The following is a 7883-nucleotide window of genomic DNA, read 5'->3' as shown; positions in this document are numbered from 1 at the left end:
CACACATGTATATCCTTCTCTTTTATCAATGTCACTCACCAGAATGGTACATATTTTACCAAGAATAACCTATAGTGACAAATCATCACCATCCAGAGTACATTGTTTACCCAAGAGTTCTTTCTTGGTGTTGTGACTTATATGGATTTGGGCACATATACAAAGATATTTATCCACCATTATGTATCTTACAAAGTAATTTTAGTACTCTAAAAATCCTGTTTTCTGCTTGTTCATCTCCACAGCAGCCTTCTCCCCTGCTAGAAACCACTGATCTTTTTATTGTCCCCACAGTTCTGACTTTTCTAGAATGTCATATGGTTGAAATCTTATGTAGCCTTTTCAGACTGGCTTCTTTCACTTAGTAATATGCATATAAGTTTCCTTCATGTCATTTCATGGTTTGATAACTCATTTCTTTCTAGCACCAAATAATAATATTCCATTATCTGGATATATCACGGTTTATTTATCCACTGAGGTACTGAAGGTCATCTTGGTTGCTTCCAAGTTATGAGTAAAGCTGCTATAAACTGTGTGCAAATTTTTGTGTGGTGGTAAGTTTTTAATCCCTTTGGATGAATATCAAAGAGTATGATTGCTGGATCGTATTGTAAGACTATCTTGTAAGAGTAAGAAATTGCCAAGTATCTTTCCAAGTGGTTGTACCAATTTGCATTATCATCAGAACTATATGAATTTCTGTTGCTCCACATTCTTGCTAGTATTTGATGTTGTCAGTGTTTAGGACTTTGGCCTTTCTAACAGGTATGTAGTTGTATCTCACTGTTGTTTAGTTTTCATTCCCCTGATGACTTATGATGTGGAGCATCTTTTTATATGCTTATATGCCATCTGTATTTCATCTTCGATGAGGAATCTCCTAATATCTTTGGTTAATTTTTTTTAATCAGCTTGTTTCTTGTTGAATTTAAGAGCTCTTTGTATATTTTGGATAACACACCTTTATCAGGTGTGTCTTTTGTAAATATTTTCTGCCAGTTTATGGTTTATCTTCTCATTCTCTTGGTATTGTGTTTTACCAAGCAGAAGTTTCACATTTTAATGATGTCCAGCTTATTAATTCTTTCTTTTATAGGTTGTATCTTTGGTGCTCTATCTAAAAAGGTATCACTCTAACCAAGGTTATTGAGGTTTTCTACTATGTTAACTTGTAGGTATTTGATACTTTTGTGTTTTACATCTGTGATCCTTCACTTTTGTGAAGGGTGTTAAGACCTGTGTCCAGATTCACTTTTTTTTTTTTTTTTTTGCATGCAGGTGTCCAGTTGTTCCAGAACCATTTATTGAAGAGACTGTCTTTGTTCCATTGCATTGCCTTTGCTCCTCTGTCCAAAATAACTTGATTATATTTAGTGGGTTTATTTCTAGGTTCTTCATTCTGTTCCATAGATCTATTTGTCTATTCTTTCAATATAAATACCAGTGCCAGTACCACACTGTCTTGTTTACTGTGGTTTTATAGTAAGTCTTAAAGTAAAGTAGTGCCAGTCCTCCAACCTTTTTCTTATTCTTCAGTATTGTGTTGACTATTCTGGGTCTTTTGCCTCTCCATCTAAACTTTAGAATTAATTTGTAGATGTGTTTAAAAATTCAGATTATTTATAGGTTATCAGAAAATTTAACCAGAGGATTATATCAGGTTGACAGGTTTAAAATAATTGGAAACAAATCTATGAAATCCTTTCTGAACTTCAAATGAACTCTGATAAGTTGCAAGATATAAGACCAACACACAAAAATCAATTGTGTTTCTATGTACTGGAAACAAAAAAGCCAAAGAAATTAATAAAGGAAAACAATTCCATTTACAGTGACATCCAAAAGAATAAAATACCTACGGATAATTTTAACCAAGGTGATGAAAGAGTTGTATATTGAAAACTACAAAACATTATAAGAAATTTAAAAAGACCTAAATGGAAAATATCTCATGTTCATGGATTCAAAGACCTATATCATCAGGATCATCAGGATAGCAAAAGTACTCAAAATATTCTGCAAATACAGTATAATCCTTACCAGATCTTAGTAGCCTTGTTGAGGAAATAGGGAAAGAGATTCTCATATTTATAAGAAGTCACAGGGAGCTTGGAATAACCAAAACAATCTTGAACAAGACTCACACCAATTTCAAAACTTACTACAATGCAACAGTAAACAAAACATTATGATATTACTTAAGGTAAACATCTAGACCAATAGAATAGAGTTGGTGGTCTAGAAATAAATGCATACATCTATGCTCAACTGAATTTTGACAAGAGTGCCAAGACCGTCAGTGATCAAAGAATATTTTCCTGGGATGCCTGGGTGGCTCAGTTGGTTAAGTGGCTGCCTTTGGCTCAGGTCATGATCCAGGGGTCCTGAGATCAAGTCCTGCATCAGGCTCCTTGCTCAGCAGGGAGCCTGCTTCTCCCTTACCTGCTCTGCCTGCTACTCCCCTTGCTTGTGCTCTCTTTCTCTCTGACAAATAGATAAATAAAAAATCTTTTAAAAAGAAAAAAAAGAATAGTTTCTTCAATAAATGATAGTGAGATCATTGTATACCACATGCAAAACAATGAAGTTGGATCCTTACCTCACAGCATATAAAATAATAACTCAAAATGGATCAGTAAGTCAAATATAAAAGATAAACTTATAAAGCTGTTTATGTGAAAATGTAGGGATAAATCATGGCCTTGCATTTGGTAATGAATTCTTAGATATGACACCAAAAGCAACAAAAGAATAATTTGGACTCTATCAAAATTAAAAACTTTTGTGTATCAAGGGAACTATCAAGAAAATAAAAATACAACCCACAGAATGAAAGAAAATATTTGTGAATCATGTATCTGATAAGGGTCGAGTACCCAAAATGCACAAAGATCTACAGTGCAACAAGAAAAATACCCAAACAACCCATTTAAAAAATAAACAACTTAAGTAGACATCTTTCCAAAGAAGATGTAGAATGGGTAATAAGCACATGAAAAAATACTCAACAGCATTATTAGAGGGATGCAAATCAAAACCTCGTGACCTACCACTTCACACCCACAAGGATGGTTGTAACAAGTAAGAGAAGAATAACAAGTGTCAACAAGGATGTGGAGAAGTTGGTATCATTGTACATTAATGATGGGAATATAAAGTAGTTCTGCTGTAAAAAACAGTCTGATGTTTTCTCAGAATCTTAAACATAGAATAACCGTATCATCTATCATGTTCCAGTCCTGGATATATTCCCAGTAGAACTGAACACAGGTACTCAAATAAGTCCTTGAATATATAGCCAAAATGTAGGAAACAACCCAAACATCCATCAGTGGATAAATGGGGGAAAGTTGTGATATATATATATAATATATATATATGTCATATATACATATATATATATATATATATATATATCACAACTTTATATATATATATAAAATTCATTTATAAAAAATTAATGGCGTACTAACACATTCCACAACATGGATAACCCTACAAAATTTTATGTAAGCTAAAGAACTGAGACGCAAAACATCACATATTGTGGGATTCCATGTATATGAATCATCCAGTATAGACATATCTGTATAAACAGTGATCAGATTGGGGGATAGTAGGACCTGGAGTTGGGGAAGAAGGTCAATGGGGAATAATTGCTTAATGTATATGGGGTTTTATTTTGGAGTAATGGAAATGTTTTGGAGCTAGATAAGGTGGTCATTATCATATTATAATGTACTAAATCTCACTGAATTTAAAATGATTAGTTTTATGTTCTATGAATTTAACCTCAATTAAAAAAATAAAATTTAAACTTTAAAAACCTGAGTTATACTCTTTTGTACACTAGGATATTCATTAAAGTTTTGAATAGGAGTGGTGAGTAGGGATACTTCTTCTTTGTTCCTAGTCTTAAAGGGGTAAGCATGTCTGTCACCATGAAGTGTTATATTAGCTATAGGTTTTTTTGTAGAAGTTTTTTTTATGAAGTTTAGATGTTCTTCTCTATTTTTAGTTTTCCAAGAGTTTTTGTTTGTATGGTTTTGTGTTTTTTTAAGATTTTATTTATTTTTTTTTTTGACAGAGAGAGATTACAAATAGGCAGAGAGGCAGGCAGAGAGAGAGGGGGAAGTAGGCTCCCAGCTGAGCAGAGAGCCCGATGTGGGGCTCCATCCCAGGACCCCAAGATCATGACCTGAGCTGAAGGCAGAGGCTTAACCCACTGAGCCACCCAGGCACCCTGTTTGTATGTTTTGTCTTAATGAATGGGTGTTGGGTTTACCAAGTGCTTTTTCTTTATCAATTAATATGGTCACAAGTATTTTTCCTTAGCCTGTTAATATGAGGAATTATATTGATTTTCAAATGTTAAACCAACTTTGTGTAACTAGTCATGGTATATAACTCTTTATACATTATTGGACTCAATTTCGTAATGTTCTTTTTATTAATTTTACATCTATGTTTATCAGAAATATTGGTCTCTTGTTTTCTTATAATATCTCTATGTGTTTTTGGTGTTCAGATGATTCTGACCTGGTAAAATGAGTTAGGAGGTACTCTCCCTGCTTCTACTTTTCGTAAGGGATTTTGTACATTTGTTATCATTTTGCCTTAATGTTTGGTAGAATTTACCAGTGAAACTATCTGGGCCATTGCTTTCTTTTGTAAGCTTAATAATTATAATTCCAATCTTTAATAGATGTAGGCCTACTTAGATTATTTCTCCTTGTGTGATTTTAGTAGTTTGTTTTTCAAGGAATTGGTCCATTTCATCCAAGTTACCAAATTTTTTGGACTTAGATTTGTTGAGTATATTCTTTCATTATTTTAATTTCAGTAATAATGGCTGTCTCTTTAATTTCTGATATGGTTAAATTGTGTCCTTTTATTTTCTTGGTTGTTCTACCTAGAGGGTTCTTTTTTTTAATTCGTATTTTCAAAGAAGTCTTGGGATTTATTGCTTTTCTCCATTGCTTTTTATCAGTTCCATTTATTTCTGTTCCAGTCTTTAATATTAATTTTTTCTGTTTATTTTTATAAAGATTTTATTTATTTATTTGAGAGAGAGAGAGAGATAGTGAAAGAGAGAGAGAGCAGGGGCAGTGAGGGAGAGACAGGCTCCCTGGTGAGCAGGGAGCCCTATCTGGAGCTGGATCCCAGCCCCCTGGGATCATGACCTGGGCTGAAGGCAGCCATTTAACCAACTGAGCTATCCAGGTGCCCCTTTACTTTATTTTTAATTTGCTTTTCCTCTCTAGTTTCCTAAGGCAGAAGTTAGATTTTTCCCTTTTAGATCTTTATTCTTTTATAGCATGTACACTAAATGTTATAAATTTCATACTAAGTACAACTTTGTTGCATCCTTCAACATTTGATAAGTTGTATTTCATTTAATTGAAAAGACTTTTAAAATTTATTCTGAGCCTTCTTTGATCCATGTTATTTAGAAATATCTTGGTTAGACTCCAACAATATGGTTTTTCCCCCCCAGGTATCTTTTATTACAATTCACATTCCATTAGCAACTGAAAACATACTTTTTATGATTTCTCTTTTAAAATTTGTTAAGATGTGTTTTATAGTCCAGAATGTGGTCTATTTCAGTGAATATTCCATGTTCACTTAAAACAAAAGTATATTCTGCTGTTGTTTGATGGAGTATTCTATAAATGTCAGTTATACAAAATTGATTGATAGTGCTGTTCAGATCATCTGTATCCTTACTGATTTTCTGCCTTCTTGATATATCAATTACTGACAAAAAGATTTTGAAGTCTGTACCTTTAATTATGGATTTGTCTATTTCTACTTGCAATGCTATCAATTATTGCCTCATATATTTTGACACTTACATTCTCAGATGAAAACAAAGTTAGGATTATTGTGTCTGCTGTGTCCACTTGGAAAAGTGACACCTTTATCATCATGTGGTACCCATATCTACCCTGATAATCTGCATTGTTCTGAAGTCTGCTTTGTCTGAGATTAATACAGCTACTTCAGCTTGGTTTTGATTAGTGTTAAAATGTATAGTATTCTTTCCCCAACACTTTACTGTTAAACTACCTGAGAATTTGCCTTTAAATGGGGGATTCTTGCAGACAATATATAATTGAGTCCTTTTTTTTTAAGATCTATTTTTTTAATTTAATTTTTTCAGTGTTCCAAGATTCATTGTTTATACACCACATCCAGTGCTCCAAGCAATGATTTATTTATTTTAGATAGAGAGCAAGAGTGATAGGGGCAGAGGGAGAGGGAGAGGGAATCTCAAGCAGACTCCATGCTGAGTGTGGAGCCCAAAGCAGGGCTTGATCTCAGGACCCTGAGATCAGGACCTGAGATGAAACCAAGACAGTTGCTTAACTGACTACACCACCCAAAGGTCCTGAGTCCTGTTTTTTTTTTTTTTAATCCACTCTGAAAATTTCTGCCTTTTCATTGATGTATTTAGACAATTCACATTTGAAGTGATTATTGATAGAACTGTATCAATAGTTTATAATCATTTTTGATTTGTTACATTTGTTACTTGTTTCTCCCCACCTTGTCACTTTTACAACTTCTGTTGTTCCAAATGAGAATTTAGTGATACCGTGTTATCTTTTCTGTTTATCAATTATACTTCTTTTAAAGCTTTTAAAAGTTGTCCTGCAGTTTACAATATACACTCTAAGTCAACTTTCGAATAATAATATACCAAATTACATGCAGTGCAGCTACCTTAGACCTTAAAGAGTGTTTCTAATTTCTCCTTCCCATCCACTGACATTGCTGTCATTCATTTAATTTGTCTATGCCCTGTCATCACCCAATGTTCGTTATTATTTTTGCATTAACCAACAGTTATTTTTCAAATCAATTATAAATAAAAACATAACACTGTATTTTCCCTTTATACATTCCTTCTCTAATGTTCTGCCTTTCTTTAAGTTGGTTTTCCATTTCATCCCCAAGTGTTTCTCCTTGTAATAATAGCTAAAGTTAATAGGCTATTTACTAAATGCCAGCACTCTCCTAAGATCTTGATGCAAGACATTTATATAAGTTGCTAGAAAGGAGTACAGGCAGATATAAACCTGAGTGGTCTAGAGCTAGAATCCATATGTTTAAAAATGCTGCACTCTCTGGGGCACGTGGGTGGCTCAGTCGGATAAGAGTCTGCCTTCCGCTCAGGTCATGATCCCAGGGCCCTGGGATGGAGTAGAGCTGCAGGTCATTGGGCTCCCTTCTCGGTGGTGGAGCTTGCTTCTCCCTCTCCCCACTGCTCGTGCTCTCTCTCTCTCTCTCTCTCTCTCAGTCTTGCTCACAAATAAATAAATAAAATCTTTTTTTTTAAGTAAAAAAAAAAAAAAAACAACAACTAAAAATGCCACTCTCTGAGTCTAAGACCGTAATCATATCCCGTGGACAATCGCAGTCATCTTTAAAGGGGCGTATCATCAGTTGCTCTGGCTCCTGTTGCATTGGATTTCTACTCTGCTGCCAGATTAACGTCTTCAAGATACATATGTTTTCATTTCAACTCACTAGTTAAAACGTTTTAATGGTGTCCATTGTTTTTAGTATAAAAATGAATTTTTTTCATTACTTTCAGTGTTTCTCCCTGGGGGAATCCTTCCCCAGCTTTCCTGACTAGAACAAATTCCCTGTAACGTGTATTAGTGTATTATTAACTCCCAGTCCTGTCCTCTGAGTTCACCTGCAGCTGCAGTGGACAGTTTCTGGGCACATGGTCTCTTACTCAAGTACCTGCATCTTTCTGCTTCTCTGCCCCAGAGAACCCTGAAGTTGCCTAGAATTTAATGCCTCTGAGGCAAACCTCAACCAAAGAATGGTTGGTGGATAAATACTTCAGTTCCCCCATAAAGGAG

This window comes from Enhydra lutris, unplaced genomic scaffold, assembly GCF_002288905.1.
Source record: "Enhydra lutris kenyoni isolate GAN:26980312 unplaced genomic scaffold, ASM228890v2 scaffoldscaffold16, whole genome shotgun sequence".
Classification (NCBI taxonomy): Eukaryota; Metazoa; Chordata; class Mammalia; order Carnivora; family Mustelidae; genus Enhydra; species Enhydra lutris.
This window is presented reverse-complemented; position numbering follows the sequence as displayed.